At 39.8% G+C, this 18,551-nt stretch overlaps 1 protein-coding gene across 1 annotated transcript in view; it reads left to right on the forward strand.

The window, feature by feature from the left end:
• The first annotated feature begins 374 nt into the window (after window positions 1-374).
• MAP3K2 (mitogen-activated protein kinase kinase kinase 2) overlaps window positions 375-18,551 on the forward strand; it is an 86,087-nt gene continuing 67,910 nt past the window's right edge. Inside the window, exon 1 of the mRNA XM_059166563.1 lies at window positions 375-940. The gene's annotated coding sequence lies outside the window, so the exon portion shown is untranslated. The remainder of the gene's footprint in view (window positions 941-18,551) is intronic.

Below are 18,551 nucleotides of genomic sequence, written 5' to 3' on the forward strand. Positions count from 1 at the left end.
TCAGAGTCGCTCTCAGTCTTTCATTGCTCTGCTGCTCCGCGCCGGGCTCAAAGCCCAAGCAGGAGACGCTCCCCTGGGTTTGCTTGGAAGTCTCGGGCGCCGAGGACTCCCACAGAAGGTGGGGGTTATTGGCGCGCGTACGTGTGCCCGGCGCACTGGGACCCGAGCCGCGGCTGGGAGATAGGGGCGGGGCTCGCGCCGGGGCTGACCCGGGCTGGGAATCCCCGCACTGCCCAACGCCGGGGGAAGCAGAGCTTGTGTGGGCGCAGCCGGCCACTGCGCAGGCGCGGGCACGGTCCTCTCGGCCTGCGTGCGGCGTTGCAGGCTGGGCGCGCGCGCCCGTGGCGGGTTCCGCTCCCGGCGGGCGGAGGGCTGCGCGCGCACAGGCGAGCCGGCCGTGACGTGCGCCGCGCTACGCCCAACGTCACGGGTCCGTGTGTAGTGGCGGCCCGCTGCCCTCAGCGGCGGCGCCTGACGAAAGTGGTGCGGCCGCTGGGTGCGGTGTTCAGGGGTCGTGCGGCGTGCGGCGGCTACGAGGGCGAGGACGACGACCGGCAGGCCCGGCACCTCCAACCGCGGAGTCGCCGCTCTTGCCCCTTCTCCGGCCTCTGGCGGCGCCCGGCCCACGGCTTCCTCCTTTCCTGCTCAGCTTCGCGCGGGCCTCGGGGCCGCGGCGTCTAGAAGTACCGAGGGGAGCCGAGAGGGCCCGGTCGGCCGCGACCGTCCACGCGCACTCCACCCCGCCCGGCGCGGGCTCCATGTGAAGGAGGGATCCGGCCCGCGCCAGACTCCTCGCGCGCCCCTCCGGCCCCCGGGGGCCCGCGGCCTCCCCCGACAGGGGGGCGCGGTGACAGGCCGCGCGGGGGCGGAGGGGCGGGCTCGGAGGCAGCGGCTGCCCCTCCTCGGGCCCTCGGCTCCCTACGTCCCCGCGGAACGGCCGGTACGTGCCTGTGTTTGTGTGGGGCGGGGGCCGCGGCGGGCCTGTGCGCAGCTCCCCAGGCGGGGGTTTCGCTAGGTGGTTGTCCTCCGGGTGGAGAGATTTCGGGGGTCCCCGCATCTTGTCCTGAGCTTCAAGTCTGAGCGCAGTAGACTGCTGGGCTGTGTAGCTGTCAGACACGTACTTTGCATGGATTTTAGAAGGAAGATTGCAGCTGCCCCGGGAGAAGTGTTATATGCAGTAAGCGAAAAAGTGCTTGTCTTTGCACTGTCACATTGTGATAATCTACTGATTGGGAAGGGGAGGTGGTGATTCTTCAAGCCTTAGGATTTACCATTTGGCCGGCAGTTGTCTTGCTTTGTCTGACTTTGTCTTTTCAGCACAATGAGGTCGGTACGTGTCTCCCCATTTTACAGATGAAAAATTGAGTCTCGGAGAGATTAGGGAATTTGCCCAAGGTCATGCACCTGGTAATTCGGGAAGCCCTGTTTCCCATATATGTATTTTCTGTAGGACTGTATTTTTGAGTCTTGAAAAAAATGTGAGGAAAATGAGAATAGTTGGAGAGTTTCTTCCTGGGAGTAAATTCTAAAGTAGGTAGATGTAATTTTCTTGTACTTAGGCTGTTCAGTGTGTTTTGCTGCAGCTTAGCCAAATCATTTTCTTGGCTTTTTTTTTTTTTCTTTTAAAAAATTACTTTTAGGGACACCTGGGTGGCTCAGTGGGTTAAGCTGCTGACTTCGGCTCAGGTCAAGATCCCAGGGTCTTGGGATTGAGTCCCACATTGGGCTCTCTGCTCAGCAGGGAGCCTGCTTCTCTCTCCGCCTCTGCCTGTTTGTGCCTGTGTTCGTTCTCTCTCTCTCTCTGACAAATAAATAAGTAAAATCTTAAAAAAAAAAAAATTACTTTTAAAGGGTGGCGCTGGGCACCTTTACCCGTTTGCAGTAAAAAAAAAAAATTAACAGAAAAAAGAAATTAACTTTTATTAAAAAAGAAATGTAATAAAATTTAAAAAGGATGAAACAAAAAAGAAATATAATTGGTAAAATGCATATTTCCTGAAAAGTTAACTTTACTTGTGCAGTTTGTTCTTGACAAATACAGGGAACTCGCAGTTAGGTTATTAGCTTGAGATTTCCTTATTGCAAAACTTGTTGCTGACTTGTGTGGCAATGGCTGAACATACTTAGTAATTGGTGCAGTCTTATGCAATATTTCTGAGTTGTCAAAATTAGTGTGTAGAATATCATAGAAAGTTATCTTGTAATGGTGTGCTTTTTTTTTCCCTTTCATTGGTGTGTGGTGACTGATAAGTGCTTATAAACCAAAAATTGTCATTTTAACATTGGCTCGTATTATTTCTTTGCTTATAGTTAGGAAAAAGGATATTTATTTTTATAGAAGAAAATATTAATAGATTCTTTGAATAGCGGAGGCTTAATGTATAGTTAGAAATGTTTAAGGAATGTATCCAATTACAGTACTCTGATTTTCTGCAGTATATTATCAGGTTTAAGAAAATTTGTAGTTGAATATTTTTGTGTTGTCTGTGAAGAAAAGGTTAAATTATAGAGTTGACAAGTGGTTAGTTCATAGATTGATTTGTTTGGTTAAAATGTGAACTATTTTGAGTCCTGTTGATTTATATTGAGTGTGATTCCATTATAGAATGGTTATCTTGGCGTGATTTCCATGTGTCTCTTTTGAGAAAAGTAACTGTTAAAGGCTTATTTTTAAAAATTGGATTACATTAGGGACTGAGTCTATTAATGGTTCTTTCATTTTTAGTTCACCTTGCTGCTACCAGAGTGGTAAACTGTGCTTAATAGATGCTGTGTTAAAATGAAGCCACGTTAAGGTTCTGACAGCTTTGGTTTTGGGTTCATCATTTTTTCCTTTGTAGAATTGGAGTTCTCTGACCTCCTCAGTACCCTCCTCCAACTTTTTTTAAATATGAAATAATATCAAGCATATATAATTTCAAACATACTGCTAATAGAGTGAACATCCGTACCATGATCCTCTAGATTCAGTATTGACATCTTGTATTTGCTTTATCTGTAAATATGTGTGTATTATTTTTGGTTCAGCCATTTGAAACTAAGCTGTGAACATTATGACACTTTATCCCTAAATATGTCAGCATACATTTCCAAAGGTGGACATTTCCTAACTTAGTCAAAATACCATTATTGTTATTTTTTTTTAGTTCATATTTTCTGATCAGTAATTAGTTGATAAGTTTTTTTAAAAATAATTTATTTATTAAAAAAAATTTTTTTTATAAACATGTATCCCCAGGGGTACAGGTCTGTGAATCGCCAGGTTTACACACTTCACAGCACTCACCAAAGCACATACCCTCCCCAATGTCCATAACCCCACCCCCCCTTCTCCCAACCCCCCATAGTTTCTTAATGTAACCTAACATTCATACTTAAATCTCATATTTAAATCTCTCTATGTATACTGTTTGGTCATTTATGGTTTTTTCATACCCAGTCACACCAGACCAAGATACAAGATTTATTCACTGCATTTGGTGGTTAAATCTCTTTGATCTCTTTGAATCTAGAACAGTTTCACCTCCGCCTTTTAAAATGAAGTTGCTTTTTCTTTTCTTTTTTTAAAGATCAAACCAGTGGTCTTATAAAATGAGTAACATTTTCTATTTGTCTGATTCCGTACCACCCCCCCCATAGTATCATTTAGTGTGTTCCTCTGTTCCCCTGAATTAGTTAACTGTAAGCTAGCTTTAAAGGCTTGATTAATTTCAAATTAAATATTTTGGGCAAGAATAACCCTTAAGTGATACTGTGTAGTTCACATTGCTTCCCATCAGGTCATATACTGTCAAGTCCCATTATTTGTGATGCTGAGTTTGATCACTTGGTTATGGGGGTTAAGGTAAGGTTTATTTTCCCCACTGCTGTTAGCAATCTGTGGCATGATAAATTAGCACTGTAGTGCTAGCTGTTCTCCAATAATCTGTCACTGAACAGTTGTAGCATATATTGCTGACTCTTGTTAGGCTAACTTTTGAATTTCAGTGTTACTCTTTTGTTGGTATATATATATAGAAACAAAAATCACAGGAATTATAAAATATCCTATACAACTATATTAATCAGATTCTAATTTGGGGGGTTTTAAAAATTTTTAATCATTAAAATTTATAAATTAACATTTTTAGTTGTGAATTCAAGGTATCGCCTGTTATGAATTTTAAAAAACCAAACCTGGCTTCTGAAAAATGGGAAAAACTCAATGCCTCTCTTTTCCTGGACTCTCACTGAAGGAGTGTGTTTAAGTTTTTCTTAGCCAATATTTGTTGACAGACAAAAATAACTAGATATATAGTAAAGGAAGAATGGATTTACTAAAAACATTTTGAGAAAACTCTGAATTTTCTGGTTTAATGCAAGGAGCACTGGATTGAGAGTGAGAATATCTGCATTCTAATGGTAATTCTACCACTATGAAGTTTAAGAATTAAAATTTTTTTGACTTCACTCAGTGTTCTCACTCTGTAATGACCAAGTTAGTAAACATTTATGAATTGATTTTTATTGAAATATAATTGATACACAGTATCCTATTAGTTTTAGGTATATATCATAGTTATTTAATATTTTTTACATTACAGAATGATCTCCACAATAACTACAGATACCATTTGTCACTTTACAAAGTTATTATAATTTTATTGGTTATATTCTCTATGCTATATATTACATTCCTGTGAGTTATATATTTTATGAATACTATGATTTCTGATAACGAGTATGTTGGCTACATTTAGAGGTGAACCTCATTTTAATTAAGCCAGGTAGAAATAAATGAAATATATGTAATATAAAATTGAATTTATTTCCCAACTAATTAACTGACATTTAATAGGTTATTGGTTTAAAAATTTTTTTTTTTACGTTACTGCTTTAGAGAAGTTTTGTAGTAGGATTTACTTAAGTTACACATTCTTTTATTAAAAATATGATTTAGGGGCACCTGTGTGGCTCAGTTGGTTAGATGTCCCAACTCTTGATTTCCTCTCTGGTTGTCTGCTTGGGAGTCTCATCTCTCCCCCTCTGCCTCTTCCTTTCACCTCCCCCACAGCTGATGGGTGCTTGCAGGCACAAGTGCTCTCATCTCTCTCTCTAAAATAAATAATCTCTTTTAAAAATATGATTTAATTCATTAAACAGGTTACATGAAGTTTTTTCACACCTTTTTGTAAGTCAGGATGAACTTTATATATAGAAATGAAGAATCTTTCCCCTTATTCTCGAGTGTTGTGTGAGGTATAGCTTTCTATCTGTACACGTACTTATGTTTATAAGAAATGCGTCTGTATAGTTTTTTTGTTTTTTGCCTTTTACCCAATATTTATTGGGAATATTGGTTGACTGCATTTTTTATGATACTAATCATGGATTGGCTTTGTATTTTGTATTGTTGTCAGTTTATTGTTACTTAACTCTTAGATTGTTGTTTAATTTTTTGGTTACGCTTTGTCTTCCCAATTGCCAGGATAAGGTAGAATCTTTGGAATCTTTTCTCTGACTTGCACACTGCCTTTCTTCTAAGTGCTGAAGAGTGTTTTGTTTGAGATTCATAGTACCATTAATTTTATAAGCATTATGTGGTTTATAAACTTTGGGAGGTTTTTTTTTAAAGGTAATTTTTCCCATTTGTACAGTTAGTGATTTGTGTGGACTTTAATCAATAATTACTAATTTAAAAATAGGTTAAGATATGATTTTATCAGCATTCTTTGGTAATTACCAAATTAGGTCCCCTCATCACCACTACTTCTGAATACTCCTCAGGCACACTGCACCTGCCTCTACCATGGTACTCGCCACATTGTTCTATAATTATTTCCTTGTCCTCTACTAGGAAGTTAGCTCTAGGACAGAGGCAGTGTTTTGTTGATTTTGGTGCACCTAGATGACTGGAGCCAAATGTTTATTGAATAAATACAGAATTGACAGGCAGAAGGGACCTCTTTTCATAGTGTCCTAAGATTCTTGGAAGGTGGTGCCTACCTAATCACTGATCATTTACAAAAGGTTTCTTCTTAATTTGTTGGTTGTTTTCTTTGTTCTCCTTTGTGGTATTGTTTATTTAGCAAATATAAGCACTTTCTACATTCTAGGCACTGATTTAAAATAGTCACTTATTCCCCATTAACAACCCAGTGAATTAGTTACTGTTATTATACTCCTATTACAGATTAGGGAATTGAAACACAGAGATAGTAAGTAACTGGCCCATGTTCACACTTCTTGTGCTTGGTGGAGGTGGAGCTTGAATGCAGGCAGCCTAGCTCCACAATCTGTGCTCTTAACAATCGCACCTTGTTGCCTCTCTGCTTTATTAGGGCAACCAGAAAATTAGATTTGCTCGCCAGAGTACTGCCATTACCATTCATGGAGTGCCTGCTATGTACCAGGATGGGAGAGCATTTTAGAAGACCTTGAAGAGGAGACAGTACTTGAAATGAGTTAACATTAGTAAACTCTACAGATGACTGATGGTGATTATAATGTTTATTGAAAAAAATTAAATATAGAAAACATATGAAAAAATTAGTAATCAGTAAAGAGTTTGTACTTGGGAGTAAGATCTGAATGTAAGATCTGAATGTTTATCCTTTCTATGCCTCATTTATGTGTAAGATAGAGATAATGGTACTTATAGATTTGTCATGAGGTTTAAATGAGATAATATGTTTAGTATAGGGCCTTGCATATAAAAAGTGTTCAAAAAAATCTCCCATAGCTCACTTAGGTTATGTCTGTTTTAATGTATGTAGAAATCATTTTTTTTATGTGATTAGGAATGGTGATGGTTAGTTTAATTTTTTAAAAATATAAGGGGAATTAAAAATGACACATTTTACTTTAAATATTTTATTTAAAAAAACATGGATATGTAATGAAGTCTGAGTTATGTGATCCATCTAGAATTGTATGATTATTCCTTTTAGTCTTTTACAGTTTATTCACCTATTCTCACTTTAATAATAGTTTTTTTTTTTTTAAAGATTTTATTTATTTATTAATTTGACAGAGAGAAATCACAAGTAGATGGAGAGGCAGCCAGAGAGAGAGAGAGGGAAGCAGGCTCTCTGCTGAGCAGAGAGCCCGATGCGGGACTCGATCCCAGGACTCTGAGATCATGACCTGAGCCGAAGGCAGCGGCTTAACCCACTGAGCCACCCAGGCGCCCTAATAATAGTTTTTTTGAAACTAGCCTTTGAGTTTTTCTAAACACTCAACTTCATTTTCATGGAAACAAAAACTGTCTTCACAGTCACAATTTCATTGGTTTATATAATATCTAAACTGTATAATTATAACAAATACATAAACATATTTGATTCTTGGTATGTTGATGAGTGCAGAAATGTACTGGTTTGATAAAAAATAAGCTTAATTAATATTGAATGTTCCAATATTTTATCAGAAGACATTATAGAGAGGCAGAGAGTGTTGGTTAATTTGCCAAGTTGGTTTGTTAAGGAGGTTGGATAAGAAAATGTTGGTTCATTGCCTTCTATTTCTGAGTTCATGGATGTATGTATTATACAGATATTTAAGTGAATAAGAATGTAGATTGAAAGCTAATAGTCATTTTTTATCTCCGTTCTTCCCACTTTTTTCCTCCCCCTAATCTGTGTCTTTGTTTTTTCTTTGTATTATGGTTCTTTGGCAATGTATATAGTTTTCAGGTTTCCATTCTCCATCCTTCACGTTTGTCATAATTTCTCAGTATTTTCATCTCTATTATTTTACTTAGCATTCTAGGAGAGCTGCTTGTATTTGACACAGTGTGGTTGTATAACCACATTCACAGTTCTGCTCTTTTGCCCTCCAGTGTGTACTAAAAAATATTTTTCATCTAATGAGTATTTCTGTAGTTGAATTTCTATTATCTTGGTAATCCTTGGTCTTTCCCATTTTCCCCCCACTCACATCCTTGTTTTGGTTCTCAGCCTGGTCTTTGCTTTAGTTTTTGTTTATGTTTCATAAAGGCATGTCTTTTGGCATTGAGGATATCACACAATTTTCTACAAATTTCAGACTGTATCTTGAGAGGAAGAAGTAACATTTGAATGTCTGTTACATGTCAGAAGCCTTACACACATTAATTTTACAGTAGCCATGGTAGATCATATTCTGATTTTTACAGGCAAAGAAATTGAGGCTTAGAGGTGTTAAGAATCTTGTTCATAGTTGGGGATTTTGCTTTGCTCTTCTAGTTAGAGCAAGGGTTCCTTAGCCTTTCTCAGCCTCCACATTGTTTACATGAAGCATTCTCCTTGGAAGTAGCTTCACTGCAATTTTCTGGGGGTAGGGCCAACATAATTTTTGGAAAATACACTCAACTACAGATACTGTACTTAACCTCTCATCCTTTTTTTTTTTTTTTTTTAAGATTTTATGTATTTATTTGACAGGCAGAGATCACAAGTAGGCAGAGAGGCAGGCAGAGAGAGAGGGGGAAGCAGGCTCCCTGCCAAGCAGAGAGCCCGATATGGGGCTCGATCCCAGGACCCTGGGATCATGACCTGAGCTGAAGGCAGAGGCTTTAACCCACTGAGCCACCCAGGTGCCCCTTAACCTCTCATTCTTTATAATTGTTAAATCAGAGATTTCTGATAAATATTTGGGTAAATCTGAATGATTTCTTTGTATCAAGTGCGATTTTCAGTGAAATGAGTATGAACCGGTCCATTTTAAGCAAATGGTATAGGGAGTATGTTAATATTTCTGGTATCTAGGAGAAGTAATTTGAAAGAGTTTAATGTACTTGGTCAGAGAATTGAGAAATAGAATGAACATGAAGAATTTTCAGTCTAGTTTTTAAATTAAGTTTTAGATTATCATTCTGAATAGGCTATGAATAATAACCCTCAAAATCAGGAGCTTAAAACAAAGATTTATTTTTTTTAATTTTTTTATTTTAAAGATTTTATTTATTATTTGACTGATCACAAGTAGGCAGAGAGGCAGGCAGAGAGGGGGAAGCAGGCTTTCTGCTAAGCAGAGAGCCTGATGTGGGGCTCGATCCCAGGACCCTGAGATCATGACCCGAACCGAAGGCAGAGGCTTAACCCACTGAGCCACCCAGGCGTCCCCAAAGATTTATTTTTTGCTCATGGTGTGTGTTCACTAAGGGTCAGTTGGACTGCTTCTGCTCCATAGTGTAATCCTTACTTTGAATCCGACTGTGAATCCTTATTTTGGGGCCTCACTTGCTAGCAGCTATTATCTGGAACATATATGGTTGCTATAGGTAAAGGAAAAATACACTGTAGTGTGTTTTTCCTTTATATTGTGCTTCCTGGGAAGGAAATTTGTTTTTTTGTTTTTTGTTTTTTTTAATCCTTCTAGGTTCTTTGGTAAATTGCCATAAGACTGATGAACTGAATTGAGTATGTGAGCCACATGAGAATATGAAATCTACAGGTAGTCAGGCAGTTGAGGCTTATGCTGTCTTGAGCAGAGGAGAAGGGGTAGGGGTCTGATACTTCAAAGTGGGGGAGGAAGACAACAGTTTATGGGAAGATGGTAAGAGCAGATGTTTGGTAAACATTTTGCCATGCTTTGTGCAGACAGTGGGCCAGAGGGGAGGAATTTGATCTCCAGGTCCTGCTAGTTCCCTTGCAATTACCATGGCTCCCCATATTCTTTGCAGTTATCTCTGGTGATAGTTTAGATAGACTGGACCCTCTTTCTAAATTCTTTTAGGCAGTTAAGGGGAGGTAAAAAGCTCTTCCTGAATCTTTTGGGCCTGGATTGACTTCAGTTCGAACTAATCCACATGCCAAAGTGGTATATTTGGAGGGGGCTTGTTCTGAACCTCTTCACACTCAATACTTGGAACCTCTTGTAACCAGAAATGTGTATGTGGGAGGGGTTTCCACACCTTTAACAATTCTGTAATACCAGCCAAAGATACTGTCAGATTCTACAGGTTAAGACTGCCCTCCCTTCAGACCCAGTGGCAAGGCTAGGTAGTTGCCTGTGCTTCAGACCAATGGGCTGTAAATCAGAGGTTTCCATCTTTGGGATTTTTTGGGTTCAGTAAATTTGCAAGAGCAACTCACAGAATTCTGGAAAATACTAGATTACTGGTTTATTATAAAAGGGTATAACCCAGAAGCAAGCAGTTGGAAGAGATGTATAGGGCAATGTTTGGGGAAAGAAGGAGGCCATGGAGCTTCCATCTTTTCTTCTAGTACCACTCTTCCAACATCTCTGAGTGTCTGCCAACCCAGAACTTCTCCAAATCCCATTCTCTTTGTTTTTTAACAGAGGCTTCTTACCTAGGCATTTGTAGTTGACCTTAATCTTCTGCCCCCTTTCCCTCCCTGAAAGCCACAGCAAGGAGCTCAAAGTTCCAGTCCTCTAATCACATGGTTCCTCTTGGCAACCAGCTTCCATCACTAGGAGCTTTTCAAAAGTCATCTCATTAATATAAACTGAGGTGTGGCTTAAAGGTGTTATGAACAACAAAAGACAGATACATTATTCTAGCTACACCTCTGATGAGTATATCATAAAGTACAACCTGTTGAATCAATGTATTAGTCACCTGAAATTAAGGTAACATTGCAAGTCGACCTTACTTCAAAAAAAAAAAAAAAAAAAGACTTGGTTTTTCTGAGCTCTTTGCCAGAAATGGGGACAAAGACCAGATACATGTTTTTTTTTTTTTTTTTTTTAATTATAAATTACAATCTCCTATCAGGACAGAAGAAAAATAGAATGTGTGAAAAGCATACTCTGGCTTTTAAAGCTTTTACCTGGGAGAAACATTCACCACTTCCACTCACATGTATTGGCCAGAAGTTTCATGGCTGTATCTGAATTGAACAGGGTGGAAAAGTTCAATATTTCCAAATACCCAGAAGGAGAACATCAAGTATTTGTGAACATCTCTACCACAGAAGCAGTGCTGTGGAAAACTGTTAAAAAATTATTTTGGGGAGTTATTAACAGGAGCCGATGGAAAAAGTATGAATTGATTTTGTTATTTTATAAGTTTTTGGGAACAGATCTATAGCTTAAAATGAAGTCAGTTTATAACTGCTTCTGTGCTGTTGTTTAATAATTGCTAAATGTTCTCAAATCATATTCTATTTTAGATTTGATCTGAAGGTGCTTAATTATCATTATTTGGTAAGTTTGTGATTACTATAATTAAGTTTGACTGACTTGGCTGCATTTTAATGGTATTTGTGGAGGGTTTTTTTTTTTTTAAGATTTATTAATTTATTTTAGAGAGAGCATGTGCAGGAGGGGTTGTGGAGGGGCAGAGGAAGAGAGAGAATCTCAAGCAGTCTGAGCTGAGCATGGAGCCTGACATGGGGCTTGATCCCTGGAACCTGAGATCACTACCTAAGCCTAAAATCAAGAATGGGATGCTTAATTGACTGAGCCACTCAGGTGCTGCTCCCTTTTATTAAAAGTAGGCCCCATGACCAGCATGGAGGCCCATGTGAGGCTTGAACTCATGACCCTAAGATCAAGATCTGAGCTCAAATCAAGAGTCAGAGGCTTTGGGCGCCTGGGTGGCTCAGTGGGTTAAGCCTTTGCCTTTGGCTTGGGTCATGGTCTCAGGGTCCTGGGATCGAGCCCCGCATCAGGCTCTCTGCTCAGCAGGGACCCTTCTTCCCTCTCTCTCTGCCTATCAAATAAATAAAATCTTAAAAAAAAAAAAAAAAAAGTCAGAGGCTTAATTGACTGAGCCACCCATGCACCCCTTTGGAGTTTTAATACAAAAAATGTTTTTTTTGTTGTTGTTGGTTTTTTTTTTTGTTTTAATACAGCAGGAAATGAGACTAATGTTTCTGATTTAAGGAGAGATTAACATCATGATTCATGTGATGGCTTTAATTATTTTTAAATCAATTTGGGCATTTTAAAATAGCCTGTGGACTCCTTTTTAAAATTAGTAATATTTTGTTGTATAATATGACATATTTTATATATAGTTTGATGTACCCTTCTTAATATATAAATATATCATGATATAAGATATGATATAAGATCCTTTGATCCTTTGTTATAAGATATGATATATCTTATATATTAAGAAGGGTACATCAAACTATATATAAAATTCCTGAGTTGCTTAGAACTAAAAGGAAACAAAAGATGTAGAAGGTAGCCCAGCCTTAGTGTTGATAAAAATCTGCGTTGAGAGATGGTATGATGTTAACCATCTAGTCTGTAGGCAGTACATGGCTGCATTCTAACAACTTCACCCCTAAACCCACCTTGTTCCTGTTTATATAATCTTGTCTCATGATTTGGGAAAGGGTAGATTAGTTATGCATTCTGAGACCGTGTAATGTGTATTATTAATTAGTATTACAGAGTTTGCCTGTAGTCATGGATTGTTGCATATTGCCTTACTGTTGAGAGGTTTACTTAGGGACGTGCCAGAGGGATTTCTTTTCTTTTTTTTTTTTTTTTCTAATTTTTTTTTTTTAAAGATTTTATTTATTTATTTGACAGAGATCACAAGTAGGCAGAGGCAGGCAGAGAGAGAGGAGGAAGCAGGCTCCCTGCTGAGCAGAGAGCCTGATGCGGTACTTGATTCCAGGACCCTGAGATCATGACCTGAGCCGAAGGCAGCGACTTAACCCACTGAGCCACCCAGGCGCCCCGCCAGAGGGATTTCTTGCTAGAGTTTTCCTGAAGGGAGTACCACAAACTATATTCCATACTGTTTGTTGAACACTGATGGTGAATAGGAAAGCCCAAGTTCAGTGTCAAATCTGACATTAATTAGAAATAAACTGTGACAGAGGGCTTCAACATTTCTGAATTTGAAAAAGTTGCTCTAGGTGATTTCTTAAGGACCTGACTAGCCTGTGAAACCCGTAACATAATAGAAAATAGAGAATCAAGAGATTGAAGTTCTTCTGCTTGAGGCGGTTGTTAAGATGACAATTGTCCAGGGATGATTTGTTATAGGGCAGCATCTGGAGCATAAGGAGCTCTCTTTAAGTGTGACTAATTTGTCAGAATGAGATCTCTTAAAGTTATGTTATAGCTGGATACCTTGCGTTGGACTTGACGTGTAGTAGGTTTTCAGTAAAATGCTTGTTGAAAGAGTGAATGAATCTCTTCAGAACTAATGTGATAGAAATCAGAATCATCTGTGGCAGTTTAGTGATAAAATCCAGCGTAGCCTAGAAAATAACAAAGAACTAAATTATTTTCATGTTATGAATAGGAAACCAGGACTTTGGAAATACTGTAGCTGAAAAGGGAAGGAAGATCTTTTTGGAAAGGGGGCAGAAAAGTATGGGAAAAATTGTACATTCAGTCTTTAATGCCCACTAGACATTTTTAAATGATTTATGGATATATTGGGATAAGCCCAAAATGATTACAGAAAAGAAAAAAAAAGAAGAAGAAGCTTCCCTCCTTCCCAGTGGAAAAAACATTTGGGACAAACCACACATCAACAAATATTTTTCTTCTCAGAATCCTTCCATATCCTTGTTCTTTGTTTCTCCATCTTCACATCTCTGACCAGAGCATAGACGTACCTAAGTGTTCTTAGCTTATTTTGTTCCTAGTTAATAAATTGATACTAATATGTTAATCTGATACCCACTCTAGTGTTTTTTGTCATTTAAATCTTGCTTTTTTTGTAAATGGGAGGATCAAGTAGGGAGATATGGTTTCTTTTTCTTTTTTTAAAATATTTGAGAGTGAGTGAGAGAGCATGAGCCCTTGAGCATGGGGGTGGGGGTGCAGAGGGAAAGGGAGAAGCAGGCTCCCTGCTGAAGGGGGAGTCTTGACTCAGGGCTCAATCCCAGGACCCTGGGATCATGACCTGAGCTGAAGGCAGACACTTAACTAACTGGGCCACTCATGTGCCTTGTGATTTCTTTAGAATAAGGGACACTTCAGCTTGTTTGGAAGCAAGGATGGGCAGTGTAGAACTATAAAAATTTTGGTGCCTGGGCAGCTTAGTCTTTAGGCATCTGCCTTCTGCTTGGGTCATAATCCCAGGGTCCTGGGATTGAGCTCCGCTTTGGGCTCCCTGCTTAGTGGGAAGCCTGCTTCTCCTACCTCCTCTTGTGTTCCCTCTCTTCCTGTGTCTCTATCAAATAAATAAAATCTTAAAAAAAAAATAAGGCTTGATTAGAAGCTGTGAAAAGACCAAGTGACCTAGATTTGGTTATGCAGGAAGATTTCAAAAGGAAAGTTTGCAGAGATTTCTTGGTCATTGAATTGGGAGGAGGCTTGGGGCAGCTGATTGGCTCAGTTGGTAGAACATGTGATTCTTCTTTTAATTTAAATTCAATTAACATAGTGTATTATTAGTTTCAAAGGTAGAATTCAGTGATTCATCAGTCTTACATAATACATAGTGCTCATTACATCAAGCATGTGATTCATGATCTTAGGGTTGTGAGTTTGAGCCCCATGTTGGGTATAGATATTACTTAAAAATATCTAAATGGGAGGCGGTTCAAGTGCTTGCATTAGTTAGGGTTCAGTCAGGGAAGGAGAACTATTATTAGGGAATAAGAGATTTGTGAAAGGAGTAAAACCTTACACAGTTGTGGGAGAAACTCAGAAAGCAGAGTTTTTAAGGGGGAATTGGCAGATCAAAATCAGTCATCAGCTTTCTTAAGCAGTGGTACAATGGGTAAGTGAGAGTGTAGATAAATCTGAGGAGTCTGGTATGCCAGGTGATGGAGTAGAACCATATAGTAGAGCTGGTGGAAAGTCTGTGGAAAGCTGTTGCCTCTGTATAGCTACCTCTTCTGTGGTTTCCAGTCAGGTTTTTGGTGGTGGACCTGCGGGTGCTGTTTGGTCACAAGGTGCAATCAGGAAGAGCTGTATGCAGATCAGGGGAGAGCAAACATATGGTGAAATCTGCTGGCAACTCTGTACCTGTTTATCTAACCCTGATCTTCAGAGTAATTTCCTCCTCTGGCCAACTCTAACCTGGAGCCATATGGGAAGAGGATTCTGGGAAATGTAGTTTAAACTTAACCAGGTTGGCATAATACAAAGTGAGATACATACAAAGTGAGATACCTGCCACAGCAGGTGATTGTGGGGTGGGTGGGGAACTACAGTGAAGGCTGTGATATTTTATAGATCTAGGTTCATGCTGCTATAAGAGAGCAAGTTCTTTAAATTCTCCAAGCCTTTTTCCATCTCTCTGAAGTGGGGAGATAATATCTCTCTGAAGTGGGATGTTCTGAAGATTAAGTAAAATGTTTGAAAACATTTAGCAGAGTGTAGGCACAGTGCAAGCTACTATAACAGTAGCTTTTATTAAAGTAGTAATTAGTAGTGAGAAGGGAAGAGTATATTTTGAAAGGGGAGGGGAGAAGTACAGGGAAGAGAGATGGATGGTGAGAAGAATAAAGTAGAAGACATGGTTCCTGTATTTCAGCATGTTGTATGTAGTCTGGCTGCAGGGACACATGTACACACAGAGACGAGTTAGGAAGCTATAATAGGAAATAATATCCTTTAAGGAGGATGGTTCTTTGTCGTGGTGAGTGGAATGATAGCAAGTGCCATCATGCTAGTGTATTTAGGCTAAGTGGTAATGTATGTGAAATGCCTAACATACTTTAAAACAAAAAAAAAAAAAGAAGAAGAAGAAGAAATGCCTAGCATACTGTCAGTGCAGAGAGGATAATTATTTTCCACTTCTGTCATTTATAGAGGGAAGGATGACCAGGTGAGGGCGATAGGGAAGGCTTAAACTGAGTCTAAAAGATGGTTTGGACAGGTAGAAAAAAGGGAGGAAGCATTTCTGAAGATATAAAAAGCATCAATAAGACATGTAGCCCTTCATTAGCACAACTCAGTACCTGTTGATTCCTACTGTTTGCTTTTGGTAGTCTGTTAGTAATTTCTAGAGATTGTCTCTGCTTCTGCTTGAGTCAGTTCCTTACCTCTAGGCCATCAGTTCAGTGAGGGCTGTGGGACCACACTGTGCTAGTTTGCTGACACTTAGTAATTCAGTGGGTTATTGGAGGCAGGGATGGTCAAGGGGCAAATTTCCAAAAAAAGACTACTATGATGGGTGAATAACTTTAATCAGTCTCTTTGTTGTATTTCCTATTTCCCTGTTATAATTCTACTGGTTTTTTTTTTCTTTTCTTTTTTTTTTTTAAGAAAGACAACATGGGCAGGATGGGGTGGTTGTGGTGGGCAGGGAGGGGGAGAGAGAACCTTTTTTTTTTTTTAAATTTTTATTTATTTATTTGACAGACAGAGATCACAAGTAGGCAGAGAGGCAGGCAGAGAGAGAGGAAGGGAAACAGGCTCCCCACTGAGCAGAGAGCCCGATGCGGGATTTGATCCCAGAACCCTGGGATCATGACCTGAGCCGAAGGCAGAGGCTCTAACCCACTGAGCCACCCAGGTACCCCTGGGGGGGAGAGAGAATCTTAACACAGAGCTCATAGTGGGTCTTGAGCTCAGGACCCTGAGATCATGACCTGAGCCAAAACCAAGAGTCTGGACTCTTAACTGAGTTACCCAGGCGCCCAGTAATTCTACCTTGTCCTCTTCAGTTCCTCGAACTAAGCATTTTAATCTTGTTTCATACAATTAATATTTGTTTAGGTTTACCACATTTGCCAGGTTTTTAGTTTTTTTTGGTTTGTTTTTGCTAGCATTTGTTCTCTTGGAATCACTTTCTTTTTTCTTGAACTATATCCTTAAAAAGGATCTTTTGGTGGTAAATTATAATTGTTTGTTAGAAATCTTTAGCTCTTGTTCTTGAATGCTATTTTAGTTGTGCATGAAAATCAGAATTGGCAGTTATTTTTCCCTCAGCATTTTGAAGATACCATTCCATTTAGTTTCTGTCCTATATCAGACATAGAAGGCTGTATGGAGGTTTTATTAATGATAATGTATTTTATTGTGTCATTAGTATATACTTGACTTTTGAATGGAAATATTTGTGTTGGTTTTCTTTTTCTTACTGTTTTAATTTAAAAATTCATTGGGTAGTGGGGTGCCTGGATGGCTCAGTTTGTTGGGTGTCCAGGTCGTGGTTTTGGCTGAGGTCATGATCTTAGGGTCAGGGAATTGAGCCTGGTAATGGGCTCTAGGCTTGGTGGTGAGTTGGCTTGGGAGTCTTTTCCTCTGCTTCTCCCTTTGCCCCTTTCCTGCATGCATACTCTCTCAAATAAGTAAATACTTTTTTAAAAAAGATTTACTTATTTATTTGAGAGAGTGAATATGAGCATGAGAGCGAGGGTGGTGCAGAGAGAGAGGAGAGACAATCCCTAGCATACTCTGGCTAAGTGTGCAGCTTGACCCAGGGCTTGATTCTGCAGCTCACAAAATCACAACCTGAACGGACACCAGAGGAGGTTGCCCAGCTGACTGAACCACCCAGGTGCCCCTAAATAAATCTTTAAAAAAATAATTCACTGGGGCACCTGGGTGGCTTAATTGTTTGGGCGATTCCCTTCAGCTCAGGTCATGATCCTGGAGTCTGGGGATCAAGTGCTGCATCGGGCACCTTGTCCAGCGGGGAGTCTACTTCTCCCTCTGACTTTCCCTCTCTCATGCTCTCCTTCTCCCATTCTCTCTCAGATGAATAAATAAAATCTTTTTTTTTTTTTAAAGATTTTATTTATTTATTTGAGAGAGAGAGATCACACTAGACAGAGAGGCAGGCAGAGAGAGAGAGAGGGAAGTAGGCTCCCTGCTGAGCAGAGAGCCCGATGCAGGACTCGATCCCAGGACCCTGAGATCATGACCTGAGCCGAAGGCAGTGGCTTAACCCACTGAGCCACCCAGGTGCCCCGAATAAATAAAATCTTAAAAAAAAAAAATTCACTGAATATTTATTGAAAATCTTAGGAATGTCAAAGGGATGAGTATAATAAGCCTTTAAGCAATTTTTGTAAAAAAGATTTTATTTATTTGTTTGACAGACGCAGGAAAGGGAACACAAGTAGCTGGTGTGGGAAAGGGAGAAGCAGGCTTCCCACTGAGCAGGGAGCCTGTTCTGGGGCTTGATTCTAGGACCCTGAGATCATGACCTGAGCCAAAGGTAGAGGCTTAGGGAGCCACCCAGGTGCCCCACCTTTAAGCAATAATACAGTTTTAGTTGTTTACATGCACAATTTCTAAAATGTTTGCCTACCTTCTCTGTTTTAGCACTGAATATATATATATATAAACTGGTCATTATTTCTATAATTATGGAGCTTCATTTCAGTGAAAGTAAGGCAGACACTATAGGGTGACTATACAATTTATTATCCATACTGTGTGACTTTTGAGAGTGAAAGGAGACTGTTGTTAATTATCCTGGGGTGGGGCGCCTGGGTGGCTCAGTCATTAGGTGTCTGCCTTGGGCTGGGGTCATGGTCCTGGGGTCCTGGGATTGAGCCCTGCATCAGATTCCCTTGCTCAGCAGGCAGCCTGCTTCTCCCTCTGCTCATGCTCTGTCTGTCAAATAAATAAATAAATAAAATACTTAAAAAAAATATCCTGGGGCAACAAGTAAACTGGGATTTTCCTTAGCAAACTGGGATGTATGGTTTACCCTACCTATATGCAGATGAGTACATTATAGGCAA

This window comes from Mustela lutreola, chromosome 3 (genome assembly GCF_030435805.1).
Source record: "Mustela lutreola isolate mMusLut2 chromosome 3, mMusLut2.pri, whole genome shotgun sequence".
NCBI classification, from domain to species: Eukaryota; Metazoa; Chordata; class Mammalia; order Carnivora; family Mustelidae; genus Mustela; species Mustela lutreola.